Source organism: Dermacentor albipictus, chromosome 6 (genome assembly GCF_038994185.2).
Source record: "Dermacentor albipictus isolate Rhodes 1998 colony chromosome 6, USDA_Dalb.pri_finalv2, whole genome shotgun sequence".
In the NCBI taxonomy this organism is placed as follows: domain Eukaryota; kingdom Metazoa; phylum Arthropoda; class Arachnida; order Ixodida; family Ixodidae; genus Dermacentor; species Dermacentor albipictus.
Window position 1 is genome coordinate 32453184 of NC_091826.1, and position 15308 is coordinate 32468491.

The following is a 15308-nucleotide window of genomic DNA, read 5'->3' on the forward strand; positions in this document are numbered from 1 at the left end:
ACGTGAGAAATTGCTCTTTTTGCAGCTCACCTTCGAGGTATTCGCTGTCCTTGCAGGGAATTCATAACCGAAGCACACCGCTTCTTCGAATTGCACTTGATCCAATGGACACTGTCCAACGTTTCCTTCCAGACTGGCTGCGTGGCAAGATTCGCACAGAGTATGCGAGCATGGAAACAGCAGCATGCGTTTGGGGATCATGCGGCAGAGGCTGCACACACGTGAACTGGGAACCTCATCGACGAACCGCGTCAGTCGCCAGTTGACGCCGGCGACGCTGTAGTCGCGAAAACGGTGCACCCGTCCCTGTCCGTGATCTGGCATGGTGGTGTCTTCCGGCACAAATGCCCAGCTCGAACCATAAAGCACTGGCGTTTTCAACTAAGCTTATCTCTACTCAATGGTATCATATATTTTGACCAAAGTAGCAACAAGGAGAGATAAAATGAGCCCTGCACCCAATATCGCGTATAATGCCGAGCACTTATCGTAAACTCGATCTTTGCAAAGCGGCGAGGAACAATTGCTTCGTTATCATCACCGACAGTCGTTTCCAACGTTACTAGATCCTTTCAGTTGTCAAACTCCCCTTGCGGCGGCCGTCGATGCACGGCCCCTTTTCGTTTCCACTCAACAGGTGGCGCGGCGGCCGCTGTTAGCCCGGCCGTACTCGGCGCCCTACGCTGCGAAGCGCTGGTGATTGCTTAGCGAGTGGCATTATTTTTGTTGAAATCGCCAAATATGCACAGCGCGTCATTAATCTACTTGCAGCTTATTTCGTACCCATTCCGAAGTTTAAAAAATGCCACGACTTAGCCAACTGAACAAGGAAAGCACTTGCGCCCAAAGCTATGACGGACCACCCTTCACTGCGGCCGTCGTTTGCGTCTGCTAGAGCACGGCCGCTTTTTATCCAGCGGCCGTGGCTAGTTACTAGCAACTAAAAGAGAAAGAAATAAGACAAGATCTTTGTTTCTCTCAACGAGTTCAAAAGCTTTCATTACAGGAGCCGCATACGGCTTATGAATTTACCGCGTGGCTTTACAAAAGACGAGCTTTTTTGTTTGCGATGGCTACTTTCTCTCGTGTTTCTAGGCGGCGGTTCGCATCTCTCGCATAGAAATGCATTCGCGTGGCAATGAAAAAGTTCAGTATCTGGCACGTGAACGCGCACATGTGCTCATCGCAACCCAGCCGAGCAAGACTGCACTTATCTAGCTCATCCAGGACTTTCCAAAATAGGTCACCGCAGAGACCTGCCTGATCAAGGGAAAATGATAGGGAGTCATTTGCAATTCTTACGAACTGTAGCATCTTCATTGTTGGATGCTTGAGGCTCCCTTCCTTAAAGCTCCGATATGTTGTCAAGTATGCATCGGAACCAACGAGTGGAACAGTTGAGCTGATGTCCTGCAGGCACAATTCACACTCTGTGTGCTTGCTCATTTTGTGTATGACATAGCCACATAAGTAGTATGTCACAGCATCGTCTACACCGCCTCTGAAATAGCTGTGCTCGGTGTCCATTCGCTCAAGAGAGCTTGAAGGACCAGAAGTAATTGCTAGCAGCCTAGCCTCAATCTCATTTCGCAAGCTAGCTCTGTTCAAGCGATGGACCGCTCGAGCAGTGTTCAATGCCTCTTCCACGCTGACAAGTACAGCATTTGGTTCGCCTTGTACACTTCCACGCAGTGCTGTTTTGATGGGTGTGTAGAGGCTCAGCAGACGAAATATCTGCGAGAAATTCATGACGGTTGGGTGCGACTCATCTCCTCCAAATGATCGTGCAAGACCAAAATGCCGCTGAAAGAAAAAATATACGCATTAAAGTGGATATGTAAAACATCCATAAATTATATATTACAAGGGAAACAAGGTCATTGTGGTAGGTACCTCCAAGGGGTCTTGGTTGAGCTTGGCAGTGAGCACATAAAGCGCTCCCTTGTTGAACAGATAATTGATAATATCCAGCGTAGACAACAATGTGACGCGTAGGGACTCCGTCGTTAGTTGCGACGCGAATAGCTTTGTACCTTTCTCAACTGCATTTCGTTCAGTCACATTTAAGACTTCTAGAAACCGCTTCATGATCTGGAAAGAAAACGTTTCAACAGTTCATGATAATAACAAGCAAAACGACGGCATATGTAAGATCAAGCTTAGGCTCCAGGAAGAGATTTGGCCACTTGCCTGTATCTCTTTGGAGTGACGCCTGATTCCCCTGCATGGAAGCTTGACGTTGAGTGCATCGAAAACATCGTTCAGCATTCTTGTGAATGTCTCAGTCCCTTCAGAGTCTTTCAAGGCGGGGACATTTGCTTCCCTGTACACACGCAATCCAATTGACGTTCCACGGCTAAAGAGCTGTGCAAAAGAGAGAGAGAGAGAGATCGCATTTTTTTAGTTTACGAACAGAAAGGCAACATGCTTGGACAGCAACAAGTTATACCTGTGTCGCCAGCCTGACGCTCATTTTGCGCAGGTTGTCAGGGGAAACATGTGCTTCAGTGAGTTTTGGCACAACACGTACATGCTTCTTTTTTTCTGTTTCGTATAGGGTCACATAATGCTGAAAGTTGATGCGAAGGTCGCCAGCCTGGAAATAATAAAAAGAAATTGTTAAACTGTTCGGAAAATAAGGACATTTTTTTCCCTTACCATTCCGTATGTGTGCTTCCTCAGGTGGTTTCGTATGCACTTCACAATATGTGGAACATCACAAATAAAGTAAATATTTTGTGACGGTTCCCAGGGATGCTCAATGAAGTGGCATGTCACATCCATTTTTCCTGACACTCCAAGCTGGTCCCACATAGATCTGTTGTTGCCAGCCCCATCACTGATCAGAGCCAGCACTGACGCATTGTTTTTGTGCAGTTCCAGGATGCTGCTCATTACCAGTTCAGCAAGAACTTTCCCAGGAGCCGCTCCTTTTGTAGCAAAGCTTGCTATTGGCTGCACCCAGTCTTCGAACAGTGGCACAAACATCAGTACCAATGCATGATCAGCAAGGTGGTTTGCATTTGGTGCCATGACTTCACCATAGTCTGTAAAGCCATCCATTCTGCATGAGGCCTTATCGAAGGAGACACCTCGCTTCAACTTTATCTCGTCAAGGAGCAATACTCCTAGCCGTGTCAAGTGACTTTTGTTGCTGAAATGGCTTCTGACACTGTTCAATGAAACTTGGTTGAATCCATACTTGCATGGTATTCCTGCTATTATTTGGCGAAGGCGAGCCTTTGATGGCAGTGGTAGCAGCTGCATATCACCAAGTAAAGTGTAGGCCTTCGGGCTTGAGATTTGCAGTAACAAACATGTCATAAGCCATTCATCATCATATCGCCTCCCATTTTTTGACTTGGCTTTTGCAGCCATGAAAGCTGTTTTGAAAGCTAGTTGCTGCCTGGCCGGAAGAATATGAAGAGAGCAGTCAATTGTCTCTTCCGTAATTGCACTAAGCTTCCTCTTCATCAGAAGGACTTCTTCCTTCAGTTTTTCTCGCCTTGAGGTTGCACGAATTGCTTTGCGACGCAGTAACTTCGAGCGAGCAGCCTGCTTTTTCTTTGTATCTTTTTGCTGTTTCGTCCGTGGCAAGAAAAGCTTCTCGAGAGTCCGGCACTGAGCACATGTAGCATTGACACTCAATACCGTGCATGTGTTGCGCCTCCACGTTTCACCATGCTTTGTTGCCACCACTGACGAAGAGATTTTTGGGTACTTCTTTGCAGGACAGCCCTTACACAGCTTCAGCTGTTCCACATATAGCATGAGGCATGTGATGTCTTCCATACACTTGAGCTCAGTGGTCTGCTTCCCGGCATACACACTGCGTGGCACAACTCGACCATCTGCGCTGACAATTAAATTAAGGCTGTCTGACAACACCACAGACATTTCTACATGCGGGATATTCTTTCTTATCCCGAGCTTGTACAAAACGACCGTTGCCTTAACAACGTCAAGGGACCAACCTCGAATTTTAGAGCGCAGCTCTTTGGCGTCCGTTCCTGGGTTTCGCGTCGTCGTCGGCGTTGTAGGCCTCGTAACCAGCTCCGCCCCCCTTCGCTGGAGTGGGAGACGAAGGACGCGAGCCGCGAATGGCGGAGACCAATGAGAGCGGCCCCTTCAGTGACGTGCGCGCGCGATGCTGGTGTCATGCGGACCCTCCTTACGGCTCGATGCGCACTCGTGTCTGGTCTCAGCCGAACCGCTCGTTTCGTACTATCGTCTGCTCGCGCCACAGCTCTCGCCCGCGCCTGTTTGGTTCTGTTGGGTCGGTCTCGTTCGCGCTTGTTTTGGTTGTTATTGTGTGAGATTGTTTCTTAATCTGATTGTATGCGCTATGCGAATTGTATAGTACTTTCTGGAAGCCATGCGGCACCAGCGATCACACTGGAACCTTTGACGAGTCATGTATAAACGCCGGCTCGCTTGATCCGCAGATCAGATTTTCGACCATTACCGACTCTGCTACATGTCTCTCTCAAATTCTTTGCTTCAAAATATCGCGAAATGGAAACACGTATAGAGCTGCGCTCAAATTTCGCATTAGGGAGTATCGTAATCGTCGGATAATTTTTTTCGTCCCTCTTTCGCCATGCGACTGAGCATATGAAAGACATTCTCCGCCGGCATGCTGTCATCGGTAGGCAAGCTCGCTTCGTCGTCGGCAGCTCTGACAGCAGCATCCACATACTCACCTTGTTTCTTATGCCGCTTTTGTTGTGCTGGTGATCGTCTGGGAGCTGGTGCTCTGCACTTCCGTGTGGGTTTCGAGGGGTAACTTGGGCAGTTCGGAAACAGGCGAGGCACGGCGTCATCTTTCAGCGTCCATTTGTCGCGTGGTATGACCACAATATCACCACAAATGTTGTGTTCGAAGACCTTGGAAACGTCATCATTGATGAAGTGGAGGTCGCAGACAGAACACGAGCTTGAAAGCTTTTTGTCCAGCCGTGGTATAGCGCGCTCCCACTGTTGAAGGCGCTCAGCACTGCGAGGTGCCTTGAAAAAATGTCTCTTGTCCACGGATCGCGTGGAGTCGTAGCCGCTCTTACAGCCTGGAACGAAGCAGCGTGGCATAGTGCATACGAGTGGCAGCGCGATGCACAAAACATTAAATACCGCGAGTGCGAGCGCAAACGTGAGCAAACGACGACTACACACAGCGGCCACCTGCGCAAAACGTGCTGCTACGCTGCGCCTTGCCGGGCTAACTCCGTCGTGCATGCCCTCTCGCGGCGCGCAACGGAAAGGGGCCAGGCGCCGCTCAGCAGTTTGAGAACTGAAAGAATTTAAGAGCGTTGAGTCGTTTCATATCTCTACCACGGATATCGCCGCAGAGGGGCATGTAGATTGTGCTTCTTTCTCTGTTATCACTTTCCGCCATATCGCTATTCTATATAGCGAAGGAACTGAGACAACGCGAAAATGACTGACTCGTTATTGTCAGCGAACATATTGCACGTCGTGAAGAAAGATTGTACATGTAAAGTGGTATCAGAGAGAGGCAAAAGCAAGAATATGAATTGCATATTTGAACAAACAATGCAGATGTCTTTATGGTAGAAAAAACAATATTTAGAATTTTAACCCGACGGGAAATCCTTGACCGCAATAGCAAGGTTTAGTGAAGCACTTCAAGCGGTCAGACGATGTCCCTACGGCACGTGGTTTCGATGTACTCTCGCGACGCAGCACGCAAGGACCCTCCGTGTGTGCAGAGGGAACAGTGCCCTGACAGCTGCCAGGCGTCTCAAAACGCATGCGCGATCGAGAGCACAGCCAGGTGGCGCCGCAGGCATCGAACCTCGATTTCGCACGAGATGTGACCGACGATATACCATCAACGTTTGTCAGCACCGTGTTATTATTATCACCCGGCTTCCATTATTTCTAATATCTATAGTATATAATCCCCTCAAAGCGGTGTGAGAAAGCCTGGCGAGATATGTACAACATTCTGCATTTACATACGAAATTGATGTTGATAATACGAACTGTGGCAATAGGTGGGCGAGAAGCTAACCTAATGTAAATGAAAGCTTGTATGACTGCTTAACATACTGACGTCACGTAATGTTAACAGCTGCTGCGTTACGTTATGTCGGGGCCATACGTTGATGCCAGGTGCATGGGTGCGGTATGGCTTGTGTTGAAGCAACACACTGACATTAATTAGGATGACTTCTTTTCCTTGGCGGAACTGAACCATCGTCCCGGCTAGACATACCACTACACCTATACCCAAGCCTTCTTTCCACATGCTCAATAAGCAAGATGATGCGGGCGTGTTACGGTGCAAGTGAAATTACAAGTAAGCGTGTACGTAATGTAACCCTTGACGCTTAACGCGCCTACCCCCTATGCAATGACAGGACTATTTGCACCGTTTCTTGAATGCGACGGTAAATTCCCTTTAGTATAAGTGTCCTCTGACAGTTGCGTCCCCAAGTCATTTATAAGTGTCACTGAAGACAGCAATCGGACGCGAGCGAATTCCAGGTTACTCGAACCCAATAGCTGCGTGGGATAGCATCTTGAGGGTTAACAAAGGATGAAAAAAAAATAGGCTATGAATTGCGCAAAAAGTGATAGAAATAACATACTTGTAGTGCTGCATGCTCCTGGGTGCAGCAATGCCACAGAATATATTCCGGTTTTTGAAACATAGACGCACACCCAAGAACCCTACAAATATGTCTGTTACACTCATGACGCCTTACAGACTAAAAGAAATGTAAAGTAAGTATACACCGAATAATTTTGCGATCCCTTACCAGTGACAGTGCCCGAACACCTATGTTCGTTAAGCTGACGGGGTCAAATGATTTTCGATGTGACCGTTCGCTGAAATGTTATGTCTACACTTTCCAGACTCGTGTGAAGCTTGCATCAATAGTAATTTTATTGGAATAGAAACAGACGTCTCTCTTGCATTCGAACGGAGCGACTGACGTTTTACTGTCTGAGGGCGTCAGCCAGAACATGCCACCATGCTACGTATAGCATGGCCAGGAAGCCAGCCAGGGAGCCAGCCACATAGTGAGCAGTATAGCTAACGAAATGGTTATTTAATCAGGCAGACATCAAGCCAGAAAACGAGTGGTATATTTGGTTGTATTAAGCGTTGTTAGTTACCGTCGGACGCATTTACGATGTACGAAACTGCTAGCCAACAAAACTAAACGTTGTATGTCCTTAGAAACACAGTTCCAGCTTATTGAAGTTACACAATAAGACAAATGAAAGAACAAAGTGCACGCTGCAACACACTTGAAAGTGGCGAGCACCCGCACATTAAGCCCGGCAACCGATCCTTTACTTCGGCAAGCAGTTTCGAAATCGTCATATTTAACGGTGGCTTCGTTTGCCTGAAACTGCAAGTTTGCCCTGATGAATAGAGCAGATGGCGCATCTTGTACGCGTCCCATAAAGAACAGTACACGCACGAGCTATTCCACGAGACAGCTAATTTATATCCCTGCGAACGAGTGTAACCCACTGGGGCTGAGGATTGGGCGAGTTCGTATTGCATCCTAAAGCTGGTACAGCGGAGCATAGAAAGGAAGAAACAAACCCAGCCGGCCAGGCAAATGAACAGAGCGCTGTGTTCCTTTCACAACTTATGCCGGAGATCATTGAAGCTGATCTCGTAGCAAGGGATGGCAACACGTGCGTTAACGCGCCATCTTTGTGCCTATCTCCACAGTAAGTAACATTTCTTGATCAGTTTAACCTTGCATAATAGAATTGCACGTTCTGTTACTCACGATGGTGTAGCCTTCTATGCTTTGTGAAGAATTGGGACGACATGTCCTGGTGCTTTCTTGTAGCTATATACGTACTTCGTGCAACTTGCCAATAAACCAGTTGGCAGGGCTCTGTTTCTTTATCTGGCGAGCTCGGCTTGTTTCTTCCTTTCTATACTGCGCTGTACCAGTTTTAGAGTGTAACTGGAAATTGAGAACTGCAGTGCTAAGTTGTCATTGAGAAAGCCGGGAATTATGGCGCGGGCCACCGACCAACCACTCGTAAAACACACACACAAACACGCAGACGCACACGCACACACACACACACCTTATGCATGCGGACAGAAAACCTCGGAATAGCAAACAGGGAATACTCGTCCTTTACTCGCAAATATGTAGAGAAAATGCATGTGCCTTTCCACTCTGTGAAAGTGCATGACCAGCGAAGCTGTTTAGCGCAGGACACAGAGATAACACACAACTTTGAACAGAGGTACAAACATATTTATTGTCTTTATCGGTGGTCATCGTGACAACCAATCACGATGATCACGATGATGGGCGGGTACATGTGCCGGTCTACGTGAGAGATAGCTTAGCTAGACCGGCATATGTACCCGACTGATACGTGGTGATAGCATTCCAGAGCTTGCGCAGATGAATTTTGTGTTTTCTTTTTTTCTTTCGCCTCAGCGCTCCCTTTAGTTGATAGTCGGCGTTCGAGTTGTCCACTTCTCTTGTGTCCTGTCTGCACGCCTAATCTTTTTTGCATAATGAATCGTACCGCGCTCTGTGTTCCGGCTAGTTCGAGTATTCCTTGTCTTGCAAATAATTTGCCTCACAAGCGCAAATAAACGCCCTGTTCCTTTCCCCATCCTCTCGACCTCGTACGTTTCGGGAAAGAAGCAACCCTCAACAAAACTCGAACGACGGCGTGACAGCTCTCAGCCTCCTTGTGACGGTGTCGTTGCGTAGGCCAGCTACTCGTTACGAGATGCACCGGTGGCGTAGGCTATGGAGCGACCTTCCACCTGACGCCAGACTCCGAGGTTACGACCCCCGAATCCTACAGCGGAAACAGTTCGACTTTTTTATACCCCTGTCACGCGAGATATCGAATTTCATTTACAAGAAATGACATTCGCTTATGATGCCACCTATTCGTTATCACACAATAAAACATCATAAAATCTGTTGAACACATTTCCAGAGAAATCAGTTCGCCAAACGCATTTACATTCGTTATGGAACCGAATAAGTATCTCCGACACCACGAGCCTCCCACCGATCAGCTTCGCAAATAGTACATGCTTTTCCTTTTTGTCCTTTATCCAAAACGTAACTATTCTTTCCATTTTGTTACCTAATTATTACTTTATAAACATTTCAGAACTTTGCAAGGCATAATTACACAAAGCTACTCGCACTTCAGTTACTTGACGTTCGTTTCTAGCTTTGATTGTAGTGTACACAATGAAGCATCAGCCGCTGATACTCCAGTTGACTTGACATCAATGCACGTGCCTATTTTGCAACGGCACGCGCCGACAATGTGCACATTAGGAGCCCGCATGCACATAATAGCCGCGATGACACTAAACTACCGTTCTCGTTCTTCTTCAGCAAGGGTAGTGAATTTCATGCTTTCCGCCATGCTGCTTGCCTGATCTTCGAGTTGGCTTGACTTCGTCGGCAGAGTCGACAAGTTAGTGATCAAAAAGCATCGCTTGAAAGGGAAGACCACGTTACAGCGCAACTTAGCATATTGCGTAACATTTACTTCGCAGAAATGGGATAACGCTCTTCTTGCCTCTCTTTCTTTGCTATCGTCAATGACATCATTTTCAAATAATGTGAGCTTTCGCGCTGTGACAGCGCACAGTGATAATGGCATTAACGTCAACTAATCTCCGTCGTTGGAAATTACATTACATTTCCGAGTCACGTGGGTATTAGTCTAGCAAATAATCGGGAACACCGCGCACAGCAGATGAGCAACAGATACACGGGTTCTGAGAAGCTCGGGCTTTCTTCACGCATGCGCAGAAAATACGGAACCAGACTAACTGAAGACAGCTCTCGCCGTGAGCTGTCTATTGATTTATTTCTGAAAATAACTAACTACAGAAGCTGAGCTATTCGCCACCAATAACGATTAGCTTACTATTATCGATCGGGGACCGCTCTTCTACTCCAAAACCACCAGTCTCGCTTCAGCCGGCTCAGCCTAGACCCGGTCTGTGAAGTGGTACAAGCCGTTGTACATCTGCTCCCCGTCAGACCCTTCAGGTCTCACCATTTAGCGTCCTTTCACCATTTGTTACGCCAAGATAATTGACAAAATACCGCGAGGTCATGAGTAAACAACAGCTCAAAGCGACACCAATATTCATAGCACAAGAAACCGCTGAAAAAATTATCTCCTTCTAGGCACAAGTGAACTAGTGAAGCGGACCTCGGTCGTCGCTCAGGTGACTCCGACTTCTTCTTGTCATTCAAAACGCAAGCGGTGACTGTGACGTATTTGAATTTTTGTTCGGCTTTTGCCGTGTTTACCAACATTCACAGCGGGTAACGCTTCAACAATAAACTGGTCAGCGGAATGTCCTCTAACGTAACGAATTTGCGCCCGCAAAATACAATCTGCAAGTATTGTATTCGTGCGAAAGTGAAGACAAACCGCTACCACTTAATGAAGCCAAATTTCCATATACGCGTTAGCTAGGATCAATCGCGAAAGGAGCAACTTTCACCAGTTATCTTCAGTTGCTTACAACAAAGCAGTGAAAAGCGCCCGGCCAACCAAACACTACATCTACTAGAAAGAAACCACGGATGATTTTTTTGTTTTGTCTTATAGCTCTTTTGAAAAGGGTTGCGCTTGTTTTCTTTAGCAATACTGTAGCAAAATGGGCTTACCTGTCAATCGCGTAGAAACGGACGATTTCGTCCCGCTGTTCCTCCTCTATGTGCCACACCACACAGCCGTACAGCAAGCTTTGTGCACTATTCCCGGTACTTGCAACATTACCGGAAGATACACGGTGACAGCAAACAAAAAATAACATTTAGCTGCAGAGTATAAAACCAAACTTGCGCGTGTATAGAGGGCGGCAGGAGCAGACTATCAGATCGAAGCCGAAGCGATAATAGTGAGAGCGCTGCCCGTTACAGCAACAATAATAATAATAATATTTGGGGTTTTACGTGCCAAAACCACTTTCTGATTATGAGGCACGCCGTAGTGGAGGACTCCGGAAATTTTGACCACCTGGGGTTCTTTAACGTGCACCTAAATCTAAGCACACGGGTGTTTTCGCATTTCGCCCCCATCGAAATGCGGCCGCCGTGGCCGGGATGCCCGTTACAGCAACAAGTGAAGCGACTAATAGAAATATAGGACGCCAAGAAAGAAACTGGGAACAGCTTATTTTATTTCTACACATATTAGCATCAAATTCCTTAATCTGTAGTTTGCAAGATAGAGACAAATATAGAAGTGCCACGGAATTTGCCGTGGCCTACCAGCACAATGGCGACCGTTTATTGCCAACGCAGAAGCAAGCCCAACTGTTCACCCACTGCGTAAGACCACAGAAATCATTCGTTCACACAGACAGGAACGAGGGGAGTGCTGGAAGCGCCGTCTGGATGTAAGCCGACGGCTTCAGGCTAGCCACTATTCACCTCAGCAGCAGGCAACCATGGTCCCTGGGCATGCGCTGCGACCGTCACGCGTTGCCGGGGCACGTCACCGGGAATTATGTCATCAACAATACCCATAGGGGCTGATAATTCAAAGTAAATAAGTGGGGTTGGAAGAAATCACAGTCTAAGAACGCGTCTGCGCGTCTGCGTGCTTCGCTACACATGACGTCATTGAGGGACAACAGCACATTGCGCTGACGTCATTGGTGACTACTCGCCAATATAAATGCTGCACGTTGACTTGTCTACTTTAAGCGCAAGCATTCGCGGACAGATCAAGGCGATTTTACGCTCCCAATCCCATGACTGGACTGGAGAGACGAGGTAAATTTTTTGCTTGCACATGTTTTCTATGGGTGTCATAAGGTGGCGCCCAACGTAGGTAATGCTCGCTCATTCTTTGTTTTATTGTTTTTTTTTCTAAAAAGCAATAGTACAGCACACAATTGCGAAAACTCTTAATGAAAGCCGTCTCTCCCGTTGGGGAAAACATGCGGGGAACTGCGGACGAAGCTCTCCTACAACTAATAGTGTTTGCAGCATCCCCGTCTATCCAACTTTCCCGTGTCCTAATTCACTCTGTCTGCAGCAGCAACTTAGGCAGGACATCGAAATTCACCATAGTATAACGCGAGTGCAGAAGTGAACCCAACACAGGAATAAAAATATTAAATTTTTAGCCATACCGTTCGTAAACAGTGCGCAACTGAGAGTTCCGTAAAACATTTCGTGAAATGTCGCTTGCTGCAATTGTTCCTCCCTAACTTGTTCTTTCTTGTTTGGCTTTTGCAGGTCGTGCAATATAGGCACTGTATCGTAAAGACCATCCGTTACCTCCTTGCCGCGGGCTCATAATTTCGAGGGTAGCGACATGAAAGAAAGCCACTGTAGATTACATTTGGATATATATCAATGAGCTCCAGGTGATAAAAGTTAATTCATAGCACTCCACTGTACGGCATGCTTCATCCCTACATCATCTTTTGGGGCACGTAATACTACGTAATATGTCTTTATTTGCCAGAGGGAACTCTTTCTTTCACGCATGCAATACATGTATTTCCTAAACTCAAGTTGATGTTGTCTGTCCATGCAAGCTAGTTCGAACTCGCTGCGCAAGGCTAAGTGGACGCCAGAACCCTGTCTAGCAGCAAGGTTCAGTTCCGTAGGCAGCCGTTTCCCTCTTCAAGAAAGAAGAACGTCTGCACATTCATTCATTCATTCATTCATTCATTCATTCATTCATTCATTCATTCATTCATTCATTCATTCATTCATTCATTCATTCATTCATCTGCCAATACAAGCATTGCTTATGCTCTACATGATAAAAACTGAAAGGCAAACTAAAGTTCTTGTAAAAACTTTGGTGTTAAAACAAGATGTTTAAAAAAAAAAGAAAAAGCTTAGAGCATTGAAACAAGTGATTCAGTGCATAGGGTCTACAGCAGCCCATCCAAAAAGGGCCTAACACACAATTTCGAAGATTTATTAAACGAAACGTTGACCATCGCCGGCGACAACAGGCTCATCATCGGAGGGAACTTCAACGCTCCACACACGCTGTGGGGCTATGGATACTCGTCCAAGAAGGGAAAAAATCTGGCCGATGTCATAGAAAAGGCCGGCCTAACCCTTCTCAACGAGCCGGCCTCACAGACCAGAGTGGGTGCGGGCCCCCATAGGGACACCACACCAGACCTAACGCTATGCAGGAGAGCCGGGAGAATCACCTGGGAGAACACCTTCGAGGACCTGGGGAGCGATCACAGGATACTCAGCATTGCCCTAGGAGAGCCCCGCGTCACGAAGGGAATAAAACATAAGTTCCGACTAGTAGACTGGGACAAATTCCGCAAAATCAGAGACGAAAAAGAACAGGGACCCATAAGAAACATAGAGGAATGGAACGGAGAGCTGCTACGAGACGTAGAAAAGGCCACCACCGAGATCGAGTGGGGCGACTGGGAGGCTCAACGCGAACATGAAGACGACGACAACGGTGGTGGTCACTCTCCGCGGATGGACAGCAGGCTCGCGCACCTCGTACAAGCCAAAAAATCCATCCAGAAACGGCTGCAAGGGCAAAAACACAATAGAAATCTAAGGCGCAAAATCGCGGAACTAAATAAGACCATCGAAGCACACTGCGCCCAGTTATGCAATCAGGATTGGGACGAGGTATGCGACGCCATGGACGGCAACATCAACACGGGCAAGACGTGGAAGATCCTCAAGCACCTGCTCGACCCGTCAGGAACGAAGACAGCGGCGAAAGCGGAAATGACCAAGCTCAGACACAAGTACAAAGGAAACATCCGTGAAATGGGTGATGAAATCGTCAAGCTCTACCTTGAGAGACCTCCAGCCGTTGAACACCGGAACTACTCGGGCTCTCCCAACGAAGACCTCGACAGAGATTTCTCCCAGCAAGAAATCAAGGCGGTCCTGCAGACCATCAAGACCAAGTCGGCTCCGGGCCCCGACAAAGTGACCAACAAGATGCTCCGGAACCTGGACGACCAGGCAACGAGCCGCTTGACAGACTACATCAACGAGTGCTGGCGGAACGGCGGGATACCCGACGAATGGAAGAGGTCCGACGTGATCCTCATCCCGAAGCCGGGTAAACCCTTAGAAATACAGAACATGCGGCCGATCTCTCTCACTTCCTGCGTTGGCAAAGTGATGGAGCACGCTTGCCTGAGTAGAGTTAACGGCTACCTGGAGTCAAACGACCTGTACCACAGCAACACGATTGGCTTCAGAAGAGGGCTCTCTACACAAGACGCAATGATACAACTAAAGGAGCAAGTCATAGATACCACGGGGCGGGGCTTGAGAGCAATACTTGGACTTGATCTAAAGAAGGCCTTCGACAGGGTCAAGCACACGGCCATACTCGACAGAATCGTGCAACTCGGCCTGGGCGAACGAACGTATAATTTTATCCGAAATTTCCTTACGGGAAGAACAGCCAGAATCAGACTGGACGAGGAGGAGAGTATCTAGGTGGACATGGGCAGCGCTGGCACGCCGCAAGGGTCCGTCGTGTCACCGATGCTCTTCAACCTCGTCATGATCGGACTATCGGAAAAACTGGACCGAATAGAAGGCATTAATCACACCGTTTATGCAGACGACATTACGATTTGGACCACGAAAGACGCAAGCGAGGGTGATATGGAGAACAGACTTCAAGGGGCGGTGGAGGCAATCGAAAATCATCTAGAGGGCACCGGACTTGAATGCTCACCGGAAAAATCGGAACTGCTGCTTTACCGCCCCAGGAGGTCCGGCAAACCGTCCAGAGACGTAGCGGAACTACACAAAAGGGGAATCAGATTAACCACGAGGAAAGGCACGGAGATACCAATGGTCCAAAAGATTAGAGTCCTGGGTCTCTGGATCGAAGCCAGGGGAACAAACACGGAAACTATAACACGCCTGGAAAAGAAAGTCATGGCGGCCATTCGGCTAATACAGAGAGTCTCCAACAACAGGAGGGGCATTAAGGAAAGAAACGTCATACGGCTCGTTCAGGCCTTCGCGATCAGCCACGTCGCGTACGTGGCGGCATTCGTCCACTGGAACAAGGCCGAGAAAGACAGGATCGACGCGCTCATTAGAAAAGCGTACAGAACAGCACTGGGTCTCCCCCAATACACAAGAAACGAAAGGTTACTACAACTCGGGGTGCATAACACGCTGGAGGAGATCGCAGAAGCACAGAGAATAGCGCAACTTGAAAGACTCTCCGGAACCAAGGCGGGCAGAGAAGTCATGGAAAAGATCGGCATAAACTACCACGGAATGAACGGCCCCAAGATGCAGATTCACCCA

At 47.7% G+C, this 15308-nt stretch overlaps 1 pseudogene; it reads right to left on the reverse strand.

Annotated features, from left to right (window-relative positions):
• Positions 1–1041: 1041 nt before the first annotated feature.
• Positions 1042–5208, reverse strand: LOC139060939 (uncharacterized; annotated as a pseudogene).
• Between the last annotated feature and the right edge of the window lie 10100 nt (positions 5209–15308).